Source organism: Drosophila arizonae, chromosome X (assembly GCF_054131065.1).
Source record: "Drosophila arizonae isolate 15081-1271.41 chromosome X, UAZ_ARI_1.0, whole genome shotgun sequence".
NCBI lineage: Eukaryota > Metazoa > Arthropoda > Insecta > Diptera > Drosophilidae > Drosophila > Drosophila arizonae.
The window spans coordinates 18,330,567-18,344,255 of record NC_142927.1 but is presented as its reverse complement, the minus strand read 5'-3'; the positions used below and the strand labels follow the sequence as shown (position 1 = coordinate 18,344,255).

The window sequence follows — 13,689 nt, the reverse complement described above, 5'->3', positions numbered from 1 at the left end:
CGCCCGCATGCGCATTCAAAGCATTGCGCAGCAGCAACAATTCTGCGAGGATCTCAAGACCAATCTATCCTACTGCTACTGCTCCACAACTCTGGCTGGCGGCGATCTCGAAACGGTGGATGAGGTGGACAGCGGCGAGAGCGGCAACGGCAACGGCAACGGCAATGGCAATGGCAACGGCAACGGCAATGGCAACGGAAATGGCAATGGCAATGGCAATGGCAATGGGAACGGTGCCAATGGCGATGCTGAAGCCGGTGCTGTGGATGCAGTTGTCCAGCAGGACGAGGGCGAACAGGGCGGCGATAGCGTAGCTGGCCGATTGGAACGGGCCCACGGCCGGGCGCTGTCGCCGCAGAGCCTCAACACCGAGAAGGCCTTCTGTCCGGTCTACGTTATAAACGGCGAATGAGTTTACGCTCACTTTGAGTTCATCGACGCCCTGAGCGGCCATGAGCTCAACTTTGTTTAGCACTGGAGCTAGCGCAGCACCGATGCCCACCAAACATAAGGAACCATACACTCATTGTGGACGAGTATGCTTAGAGTACATCACTCACCCCACCATCCGAGACCCACCATCCAAGAGAAATCACTTTCACGAACCCACACTCTACTTTAACCTGGGCGGGTGCCAAGCCACCGACTAAAAAAAAAAAAAAAAAACATTATAATTGACATAAACAAACGCAAAAACATATCCGCATGTTGGAAATGGCAATGGAACAGACATATTTGAGATATACACAAATAGATTCGAATGTAGTAAATGCAGATCCAACCATAGAGTAGAGGCAGACTCAATGAAACCAATGCACGGTCCTTGACAAAGCAAACTGTCGCTCCCAGTCCCAATCCACGATTGTAGGCGAGTCGCGTCGTGTTCGTCCGTCTGAATTTGTGGATCTCTTGAGTAGCTACAGAGATGGCAGACACTTAGCTCAAATCTTCCCAGAGTAGTAGATCCCTAGTTGGGTCTGGGTGTCTGAGTGTGTTTTCTTAGGACAATGTTACAGTTTACATATATGGTATCAAAATATTGATATATACATATACATACATACATACATACATATATTCGTATACCCACAAGTTAGATTCATATTTATTCGAAATTGCATAAGGATATACAAATATTTCAAAATGTTGGTGTTACATGGTATATGGTTAAACGATAACAAGTTCCACAATAGGTTTTAGTGTTGGACAACAGCAAAAGCTAACAATAAAAAATTTATTTCAAAGATTCCATTTTCAATCTTCCAATACTCTTCAATTGATTTATGTTGACTCTATAGAGACTGAAGCTGTGTGTCCATAATGACTTCTACAACAACAACAACAAAAACAAGAAATAATCACCTTTAACTGAGAAGCGCTGAGAAAGGCGCTGCCGTAATACGAGTTGTGAAACGTCAAGCAAATAATAGTATTCATATTATCCAAAGAGTTCGATTTAACAATATACACAATACGCGATACGATACGATATGATACTAAACTACATACATACATACATACATAGTTGATATTCCTGCGGTTCGAATACGTTTGAGAGGAAACATTTGATTGATTTAATCGTAGTACATTGAAATTAAAATACATCTACTTGCGTATTAAATATAAAGCGAGATAAACACAACAAGAAACCCCACCAAATGCGAGCGATAAAGTCAAACAACCATGAAAAGTATTAACTATATTGTACTACATAGTAGCATATGATATAGAAAGGTTTATAATGTATAAGATCTATAGAGTTTATATACGTACATACATACATGCATACTTACATATTCATATACTCGGAATGTTTATAATCAACAGCAATAACATCTAAACACTTTTGTTGACATCATCAAACATTGAGATATGTATTTATATATGTACTTGCAACACTTTGAAGTAAAATTTTCGTATAGACATGATCCTTTTATTGTTGAAAATTCCTCGTTTATTATTATATTGCCGCAACATAACGAGATTTGTGTTTGTTGAATTGCAATTTTGAATTACCAACTAGATGTTCGATTGGATACTATTTTATAAGCATTGATATACTTGTTGAGAGAGCTTCGTTTACCCTTATTTATAGGTTCTTGTGATAATTTAACTAACTATGCTCATGCTTGCATACATACATATACATTTATCTATGTGTGTTGTATGCCAAACTCTTCATTTACAATTCATATACAAAAAAGAAAGAAAAAAAAAAAAAATACGATTGGAATAATACATAGCTAAGACTAAAAATATATATAAACTATTCAGTATTGATTAAGCTCAAATAGAAGGACAAATCATAAACAGTTCAATGGGAAGTACATTCGAAACGCACAAGTAAAAAGCAAAGCAAAAGCAACTAACTAATATATAAACTGTACTTTTAAATACAATTTTTTTTGTCTACCATAAAAGTATAGCCTAGTATTAATATGTCTGTATGTACAACCAAATGTTTTACATGCATAAGTTTTTATTAGTATATATATATACACAAAATATATATATATTTATAACTAGTATTTCCCCCAGCTGCGAACCATTGACTTGTATATTTTTCAAATGCCAAAGAGTTTTTACTTAGCCTAAGTTTAAATTGCTTTCTATATACACAGCTAAATGCAGGCATATACATATATCTATATATATGTATATGCATATATATGCATTGAATTGGTACCAAAGATTTGAGTTCTTGATTTGCAAATCAAGTCTGAAAGTTATAATTGTCAAAAAGAAATTAATTTCCAATGAAAACAACTTGAAATCAAAAATAAAATAAAAAAAAAAAAAATATATATATATATATACCATACATATATATATTGATTATTAAAAATATATATATGCACAACTTAGTTATCTCAATTTTATATTCCAACAAAATTTTTAACTAGCATAACTGTAACTTTGTATGCATTTTCTTACATGTATTTAGTGTACTTGGACACTGCTCAAGAAAGGAAAAAATAATAAATAATAATAATATTAATAAATTTATATCGAACTCAAAAAGTCGTATAATCGAATGTGTCAAATCAAAATTGAAATGTAATAATAGCATATAATTATAACTAGTTACTAGTTGCGATATGTAATGCGCACTATGTTCAGAAACTGTATTGAAAGCTCCTATTCCAGTAGTCAAAGAAACCAAAACAACAGATAAGAAATTAATAAAATTAAAAAAATAATTAAAATACAAAAAAAAAACACTAAAAATCCTTAATTATGCCCAACAAACTTTTTTTAATGCAAAAATATTCAGCAAAAAAAAATTATGAATAAAAAAATATAATAATAATAATTATAATGATAAACAATACAGCTCATAGTTATATTTGTATTGATCAGAAACAAACATATATATACACACACTAGAAACTGTGTTCTATTAAAATTTATATAAAAAAAAAAAAAAAGACAAACTAAATAAGTTTAATTTCGTTTTATATTAGAATTTGACAACTTTTTACATACTTCATTGTTTTTACTAAGCTGAAGTTAATCTAGAATTTCCATAATGATAATCCTATATAAGATTGATTTTAGCAATTGGCGATCGATGACACCCCCAAGCCCTACCCCCACCCAAAAACTGATCATAGTTAAGCAATAAATATGAAGTAAAGATTAATAAAACTGAATTCGATTACTATGAAAAAGCTAATTTGAGCATTGTTTTCATTTGGGTCAAGTGGTGCTCTAAATACATAATTAATCTCCGGGTACAGCAGCAGCAACCGCTGTACAGCGACCGCGTGAAAAGAGCCCAAAGTAAGTAGTACAACAAGTAAAATACAAAATTGATATGGTTCGCATTTCGCATTTCGCGTATCTGCGAATGGGCATGTATCTGTGAGAGGCACAGGCTGCTGGTTAAGGGTTGCAAGCACGCACGCGAAACTGATAGAGATAGAGCTAGAGAGAGGGACAGAGAGAGAGAGAGAGAGAGAGCAGGTGAGTAAGAGAGAAAGACTGCCACGACATATCTTCTAAGCCAGGGCGCATCAGCACCCAAAAATCGGGTCTCTGCACTTGAAGGGAGCTGCAGCAGCAGGCGTAGGGGCCATATTCCTTCAACTACCTAAAGCTTATGCGCTCTCTCTCTCTCTCTCTCTCTCTTGCTCCTTCTCTTTCTTTCCAGCGCGCTCTCCCTCTCTCAAGCCATCTCGCCTGTGGATGCTGTGCGCTGCCCCTGATTTTCGCTGCAGTTTTGTGGATGCTGTTCAGCTAGGGAGCTGCGTCCTATGTATAGGCTCATATGTATACCATATATATATATATATATATATAGCAACTGATTACCCGGGACTTGAACCACGCCCTGGCCAACAGAGCTGGCCGAAAACTAGGTTAGCACTGCTGCTCGTCCCTTCCATACTTATATTTATTTACCTAATACCATTTTCCTGCTACTTCTCTTCTTTTCTATTTTTCTATTTTTCTGTTTTTTTTTTTTTTTTGTGACTTTTCACTGCATTACAAATACAATGACTGCCCGGGGCGGCTTTTGCTGGACAGGACGAGCCCCTCCTCTGCTGCCTCCTCCCTCTCCCCGGGATTGTTTAATTCAATTAACGTTTTATTTGGGGTACGTCAACACACGCAGTTGCCTGCAGCTTGACCAATGCACATGCCCCGCCTCCCCCTCCCACTCCTACGCCCCCTTTCTGTTCACACACAGGCCAACACCTACGCCCACACCCATGTGGGTCGCCACCTCCCCCTCCTCCCCCACGCAGGGCAACATTAATTGTGGGCGCGCCTACTTGCAATTAGATACAAAAGTAAAGTTTACACAAAATGCACCCTGTTTGGCGGCAAACTTAAGCCACGAGGTGAATGTCCTTTGCCCGATTTTTGGCGCATGCGCCCCACAAATTCCAGACACATCCCGTGCCACAGTCAGAGCCGCATTCAGCACAGCCACATCTAGAGCGACAGCCACAGCCACTGCCAAAGACCCAGCGAGCGAGTAGGCGCAGCAGCAGCAGCAACAGCAGCAGCAGCAGCTGGCCCGCTCCGGCTCTCATGTCCTTGCTCTGTCGCACCTCCACGGCACTCTTTACCTGTATGAGTGTGCGTGTGTGTGTGTGTGCGCACATTTGTATGTACTTAAATCCGTGCATAAGGAGACGCATAGGCACGCACAAACAGAAGCCTTTTATGGTCCATAATCTTGGCAGTCGAGTGTGTCAACACGACAATACACAGGTCCTTGCTACAGGCATCTGAGGCGCACACCCAAAAGTGGGCGTACCGCAGCGCCCACTCAAGAGAAACGGACTCTACCCGTATGCTCAATCAGCCGCATGCACACAGTCAGAAGACTTGCAAAACCTCGAGCGTTGCTAAATTCTAGGGCCTATTAAAATCTGATTTTTTTTTCTATTTGTAATTTGTAAATACCTATACACCTATATATGTGCGTACATCTTGATGTATGGTATATTTGTATGTCGTGAGCGGCTATCAGACGTCAATAACTCGAATAGCCTTCACTAACCCACTGATTGTTGGAGTGACTGATTGAGTGATTGAATGATTCGTTATCTGATACAATTTTAGGTTATTCATTCGATTGTTTGATAGACGCTCTGACTGATTGACGACTGTTTGAGGTATGCCTTAACTCATTGATTGACTAACACTGATTGATTCACTGGCTGGCTAGCTGAATGATTGACTGATTGATTCACTCTCTAATTAATAGATTGACTGATTGACTGACTCTCTGTCTGACAGTTTTACCGATTGACGGCTTGCTTGACTCTCTAGGGATTGATTGATTTGTAAGCTATCTGAATGATTGTTGTATTATATAAATTAGTTACTGATGACTGAGTGACTGTCTGATTGACTTCTGATGATGCGATTGACTGATTGATTGATTGCTGACTGACTGGTTGTCAATAGTTTGATGTATTCGCTATCTCATTGATTGACTGAATGATAGATTGATTGATTGAATCATTTACTCTCTGTCTAATTGATTGATTTACAATGAAAATGACTGACGTTTTACTTATTGAGAGATTAAGTGACAAACCTACTGATTCCTGATTATCTGAATAATTGATATTCTCTCTAACTGACTGTCGATTGATTGACAGACTTCATTGACTATCTGTATTAATTGATAAATTTATCGAATAATAGATATGGATAGATATATTACATTTTTCACTGATATTTTAATTTATTGTCTGATTGGTAGGCTGGGGGACTGGGTAAATGTCTGACTCCTGTTGGACAGCCTAACGGCCAGTATGCATATTAAATTTTAGGACTACAATTTCCTTGACTTGCCCATTTAGCTTGTATTAAATTGAGTGACTGATTGATTGATTGATATGCGGATTGATCAAGTATCTGATCGAGTATTCAAATGAAAGACTTGACTTAAATGAATTCTTAGAAATTTTCTAATATTGACAAGTTGTAAATGAAATATTTAATATGAATATTCTAAGACCGAAAACAAAAGAAATGTCTTCAGAATTTACATTCCAAACGAACTCGCTTAAATGTGGCACAGCAATACGTGATTGGCATTTATACTTGTCTCCATAGGCCAGATGCATGTATGGAGCAGGAATGTGTGGAGCAATGCAGTCAATAAGGAATTTTCGGCTACGGTAACCCACAAAGGCGAGCATTAGTTGGTTAATTATGCAATCTGTCGCATTCGTCGGCAGCGCTGGCTGAGGCTCACGTGCTACTGCTCCAGACCGTCGCCAGTGTTCAGTTTCGGCTCAGTCAATCATCGTCTTGTTTTTATATCCATTCCATTTTGTCTGCCGCTTCGTAGCGTAGCGAATGTCGTGTGCAGCAGAGACAGCGTGACTACGACGACAAAGGCAGCAGCCAGCAGCAGCCAGCGGCAACGGCACCAGCAACATATGCGAATATCGTAAATGCTTACGATATACACACTGAAAGCGTCATGTAACGCCGACAGCAACTGAACTGTGCTGCCGCTGTCGCTGTCGCTGTGGCTGTGGCTGTTGCTGCGACGCATATTGGACGAACCGTGTGAACGGCGGGCCGCAACGCGACGCCGCTGTCGGCGCGGGCAGAGCGCTTTTTCGTTGTTTGGTCTCGTGTGCGTTCTACGTTTTGAGTTGTTAGTTGCGTTCGAACTCAGTCATAAACGAACTGTTACGAGTGATGGAAGAGTCAATACGCTGCCTGCAAGCAACAAACCAACGCAAGCAACAAATACACCAATAACAACCACAGCAACAACAGCAACAACAACAATAATAGCAACTTATTCAAAAGGCAATCGGAAACTGTTTTAGAATCGAGCCAAGTCTTAGTTCAATTCGCTTGACTAGTCATTCACCTGGTATTCACTTGAATACCTGTACTAATTGTTGCTATTGTCGTTTGTGTTGTTGTTGGCGCCGTAGACAATATTGTCACTGTCGTTGCTGTTGTTGTTATGATTTGTTGTTGCTGCACTTAAACAGCGAGCATTCATCTTTTTTTTACTTTTTTTTTGCCGTTCTAATTGTGCTTCGTTTTTTTTTTTTTTTTCAATCCAAGCAGTGCTAAAAAATTAAACTAAACTATATATATATTTTTTTTTGTAAAAGTTGATAGCTTTTGATACCAACAGCAACAATAAGAATTGTTACAATAATATAAATAAAATATATATAAAATCAAACTAACCAAATACAAGTGAAAGGCAACATCGTCCCTTTAGTGTTCATCTGTGTCTGTGTGTGTGTGTGTGTTTGTTTGTAAGTGTGAGCGTGCACTCCTTCCGTTTCCGGCATTCGCAACAAATTTTTGCCTAAGCCAGTCAGTCGAACAGAGGACAGCCACTGCGAGAGCAACAGACAGAGCCGCAACAACAACAGCAAGAACAACAACAACAACAACGGCAACAACAACAACAACAACAACAAACGCGCGCGCAACAATCAAACGCCCACGCACACGTCCGCCTCGTGCCAATCACCCCCTCCTGCGCGTCCGTCTCCTCATCCTCCTCCGCAGCGTCACCCACAGAGCCCACAACGCCAGCAGGACGAAGTCGTAACGACAGCGACATGCGAAACGCGTAACAAAACAAAAAGATAAATAAACACAAATACGCAACTGCCAATCCATGATAAAGTGGATGCAGACCGAGAAGTGCTAGCAGGAGGACTGTGACAAGGAGGAAGCCCACAAAAAAGTAAGTCTTTCAACATGTTGGATTCGAATAGATAAGTTGAATTAGCCAGCCTATCGAAAGGCATTGAATAAGATCAATACAAAAGGAAACGAGAATATATATATGTATATACATATGGTGGTTATTTCTCAATTGCTCATATATCGATGACGATAACGATAAGAATACAAAAGCTCAAGGTCATTGCAGATGACTATAAAACTCTGATTCGAATTACAAGTTGAATGAGTACCTGCATTTGAATTTGAATTCCTATTGGAAGTCTCGAATTCAGATTCGAATTTAAAGTTGATTGAAAATACAAATTCGAATTTCAATACGATTTTGATTTAGAGCTAGCAATAGAGAACATTGGAATATGGCTTGGCCTAACAGTTGACAATTACTATCTTACCTGTACATCAATCGATAACAACTTATCGATAAAGACATAATCCTTAATACTTAATCCACACCCAAAAAAAAAAAAAAAAAACAAATCTCCAAAAACGCAATCAAAACTTTGGTCACCTTCTCGTATTACCTTCATTACACACAAAACGTGTTCAGCTACTTACTTACACACCTATACATATACATATAAATAACAATCGTACATATAGACACGTATTTGTTTTCACATTTCTTGGTCTTCCATTAGAAAGACATTGGAATGTCCACTTGGTGTGCGTCTCTGTGCGAATATATATATATGTGTGTGTGTGTGTGGGTCTTTTGCTTAGGCACCTTCGCTTTGGCAGAGCAAAACCCATAAAAGTGCCACAAAAAAAAAAAAAAAAAAAAAAAAAAGAAACTATGGAGAGGCAAAAGATATATCGCGCTGGTGAGTGTTACGAGTCAATTGCAAAAGATGGAATGATGAAAATGGAATCGCTAACCGCAGGGCTGACAACGTGTTGGCAACACGGATACAAGTTAATGGGCCACACACACACACACACAGAGGGAGAACTGGGTCACAATGATCGACTTGTTAATGAACGTAAAGTGTTGCCAGTTTTTGCGTACATTTTACATACTAGACTCGATTTTATAGCTGTTCCTCTCCAGTGCTGTAAAGTGTTCTCTACTGCACAGTCCTAGCAATATTATGTTATACTACCCGATCAATCAGTGAGGTCTCACATTTGGAGCACACACCGAAATTCATCAATAAAAGCGCTTTCAAACCTCATTCAGAGTGAGCTATCGATGTGAATTTTTTGTATACATTTCTACGCCTTTCCGCCGCATTCCATAAATTCCCGATTTATGTCATTTAGAAAAGCATTTATTTTTGGAATATTTTGAGCGTTTCACGAAATGCATTGTTGACATGCGAGGGTTGAAAGAGCCGTAGCCACTGTAATGGTGGTGTGTTTTGCACTGACCCCTTGGGTGGGTGGTTGGTTTGCATTAAGCATGGACTAAAGCTAAGCAGCTGAGCATAGCTGACTGCACAATGCCCTGGAGCTATGGTCTATATCTGCCTCAAGTCGTTATTGCTGAAACTCAAATTTGACAGTAGATCAGGCGTAACTCTGACTCAGGTCAGGCGGGCAACTAATACACCCACACTTACTTTCATTGAGCCGTACATACAAAAGAAATGCCGCTCAGACATAAGGCATAATATCTGCATATTCAGCAGGCGAGTCTATTGAGCTAATGAGGCGGCGACCTCGCCCACCGACTGCAGGGACGAGCACAATACCCCATCAACTGGGACAGACCAAAAAGGGGGTGGCTGCGACTAACGGTACTGACGGCCGCGGCACAACCCTCTGCACTGCGAGGCTGACCAAAGAAACGCGCCAGGAAAAAAAACACACACACACAAAAGAAACAACAACAACAACGAAAAAACACAAAAACCAAACCAAATCTCACAACTAAACCACCTAGCACCGCCGACCCCACCCAACGGCAGACGTCAGCTGTGGATCACTCACAGAAATGCTTGAAAAATTGTTGATGTTTTGTTTTTGTTTTTGTTGCGGCTTATAAGGTCACCCTATTTTCCCATGTTTTGCCACGAATACCCTGTGGCGGGGCAAGTGTGCATGGTATATACGAGCGAGGGTATCTTTGGATATTACCTGCTAATCCTCAAATAGTATTAAGAGCTAAGATCATGATCGCATTACGATTATCTGCTATGCAATGGAAATACAAGGGAATATCGTTTCAGGCAGGGCATTCGCCATAAGGAGTATCTGCAAGTCTGGCATGCTCAGATATTGGTCTCGCCTTTGGCATTGATAGATTTATTGTCCAGGGTGTTTGCGTCTTGTTTATAGCTACATTTAAGCTGCAAAATGTGTCCATCTGCTGCATAGTTGCACTCGGTCTCATTTCCATTCCCATTTCCATTCCCATTCCCATTTCCATTCTCATTCCCATTTCCATTCTCAGTTCCAATTTGGTATTCGTTGCCAGCTATTTTATACAATTGCATTTCCGGTTCCCAATGTGGGCGCCGTCTCTCTAGATCTGCATCTGCACAGAAAAAAAAACAAGAGCGAAGAAAAATAAAAAACAAACAACAAAAATTAAAAAAAAAAAAAAAAAAAATCTATCTTTGTTTTTGTTTTTGTAAATGCTCCGATCCGCAAGTCTGCGATGAATGTGGGTGCGGTTTATATGTATCTCTCCGTCCCTCCGCCCCCCGCCCCCCTCTCTCTCTCTCTCTCGCTCTCCGTCTGTCTGTCTGTCGCTTGTTTCTAATCTGTCATCGGACACTTTTGTGCTACTGACAATTATAACAATAATAAATTGCACGCCGCGGCGCATTGATCGGGCCCAGCCAGAAGATGTGCTCGGCGCTGATGCACAATCGAAAGCGTTTTATAATGCTGCCACATGTGGCAGGGCAGGGCCGCAAATACGGCCAGGCGCTAATCTTGCCCACATCAATGCAAACAGAAATTAACAAGCGAACGCTAGTTCGGGTCGCCCGTTGCCGTTGCGGTTGCCGTTGCCGATTCTCTATATAGCTTGACCATAACTGGGCAGTTGCTGTTGTTGCCACAGTCGTTAGCCATCAAATGTTAATGGCATTAAGCAAGCTTTCGTACTTGGGCGACTTGGGCGACTTGGGTGTTGGTGTTAATGCTACCAGCCACACAGTGCGACGGGGCGACAGTTCTCGACTGAAAGGGGGCCAGCCATAGGGGAGGGGCCAACAGCCAACAGCGACAGCAGAGACATCTAGAAACTGCATTAGGCGTCACTTGGAAATGGCCATGGAACGGCAGCGAAAAGCGATTGGGCCAACATCGTGGAAGCGACGTTTTATGTTTGCCGCGTCGCTGCATTCTTGCGGTTTAGGTTGCATGCAGGCCATCGCGTTAATGGTCAGCGCACATTCTGAATGCCTAAGGGCCGCAGCACGCACAAAGATAGTTTGGGCTGCCAGCTGACAGCGTTGGCTTGCACCACGACTGCATTCACAAGCCAAATTTGTTGTGTGTCTCAAATGGATATGTCATATGCATGTTCAACATATCTCTCTTGCAAGTTTCGTAGATTCATGAATGAATGCTAGCAGATCTGGTTTGTAATTTGGCTTGAATACGTTTTGTAATAAATTTATATACCTATGTAGGCATACATATAAGTCTATCTAACATTATGTACAGTATCTACAAGCAATTTAAATGTAGTTCTATATTGTATAAGATACTCAATAGAAGCCAAAGATACTAAGCTAGTAAACGATGTAAATGAGTTAAGCTTTCAGATACAAATGCATCTCATACAGATACTAGATGTATCTTATAGTTGGATATGTTATATGTATATAGATAATATATCTGAAAGATATAGAAATGTATATAGTTCTACATATGTTGTAAAAGATACTCAAATGAAGCAAAAGATACAAATTTAAAAACTAAGATACAAATGTGTCTATTAAACGAACTTTCATATACAAATGTATCTCTAGTGTTAAAAAAAATTTATTGGATATATTTGAAACTTCAGATACAAATGTATCTCATACAGAAATGAGATGCTTCTCACAGAAAGATATCTATAAGCAATAGAAAGGTAGTTCTCTGTAGTACAAGATACTCAAATAAAGCAATGGATACAAATTTACAAACTAAGATACAAATGTATCTCATTCAGAAACCAGACGTATCTGATAGATGGACATGCTAGATATCTGGAAGATATTGAAATATACATAGTTCCATATTGAAAAAGATACTCAAACGAAGCAAAGTATACAAATTTAAAATCTAAGATACAAATGTATCTAGTACACGAACTTTCTGATGCAAATGTGTCTCATAGACATTAACATTTAATCTTTCACCATTTACAAATGCATTGGATGTATTTAAAGTTTTAGATACAAAAGTATCTCATGCAAAGACTAGATGTATCTTACAGATATACTAGATCTCTTTTGAGTTTCAGATGCAAATGTGTATCATTCTGAATCGTAGATCTATCTTAGGTTTTAGACAATACATCTAGTATTTGATGGATCTTATATTTAATTTTCTAACATGTATATAAGATACATGTCTTTAAGATACAGTTGACAAAAATATTTACATCCCAAAACTGAGATACATTGTGTAATATGCTACATTAGATAAACTAGTATCTTCCATTCATTTGTATCTAAAATAAGATAGATTGTAAAATGCATGTTTACTTAATGAGCTGCAGACATTTTCTATCTAATTTATGATCTGCTGTGTATCTTAGAAACTAATTAATATCATAATTAAGCTACTGCGTGTATCAGATACATTTGTATATCAGACTCATATCATATTATATACACTCATATATTTCCAATCAAAGCAAAGATGATGCTATACGTGAGATGTTGCTAGTATCACATATAAAATAGAATCGGCCAAAGTTTTGAACCATTTCAAGATACTCTGCGATACTTAGAGCCAGCAGCTAGCAGAGGCTGGATGAATGCTTTAGCGTTTCTCGGCTGTGTTTGTTTTTGCTTGCAGCACTGTTTGTTTTTGCATGCATTCTCCACGCAATTCGCAGGCAATTTTCTGCTGGGTGCGTTTCGCATGCTCGAAGCATTTGGCTGAAATAAATGGCTGAAATGGCTGAAATGGCACACGACCTCGCATCGAAATCCAATATACGAGCACCCGATTAAAGTGTGCGCAGCTAGCCGCTAGCTGGATGCACTTGCAAAGCGGCTATGCCACACGCGGCTCCAACGCCTCAGTGGAAGCGAGTGTGTAGCGGTGTGGGGCGGTGCGGGGTGGTGCGGTGCGGTGGGTGGTGCTGACTTTATTTTTGGCCAGCAGCCAACAGCAGAGTGTGGCAGCTGATTAACTATAACAAATGATGCAGCATACGCGGCATCTGTATGTAATTATATATATGTATATGTATGTATATACGTATATTTATTATATGATTCTCATATTTAGCTGGCGAAAAACTCGACTAGTCTAGAGGGCGTCTGACCCTCATCAATCTGTCAAGATCGCTGAAAGCCAACTTGATTTTATATA

General features: G+C 39.5%; 1 protein-coding gene and 1 pseudogene across 18 annotated transcripts in view; both read left to right on the top strand.

Moving 5' to 3' along the window:
* The first annotated feature begins 7 nt into the window (after positions 1-7).
* LOC108618829 (proton channel OtopLc pseudogene) lies at positions 8-3,676 on the top strand (annotated as a pseudogene).
* A 3,404-nt stretch (positions 3,677-7,080) lies between these two features.
* Positions 7,081-13,689, top strand: part of OtopLa (proton channel otopetrin-like a) — a 30,091-nt gene continuing 23,482 nt past the window's right edge. For 9 of the 18 annotated variants that reach the window (XM_089473237.1, XM_018014971.2, XM_018014966.2 and 6 more), the window contains exons 1-2: positions 7,109-7,219; positions 7,564-8,200. The gene's annotated coding sequence lies outside the window, so the exon portion shown is untranslated. Of the gene's footprint in view, positions 7,220-7,274; positions 7,294-7,563; positions 8,201-13,689 lie in introns of those variants that run through there. The other 9 variants (XM_018014964.2, XM_018014961.2, XM_018014965.2 and 6 more) reach the window with 4 other exon arrangements.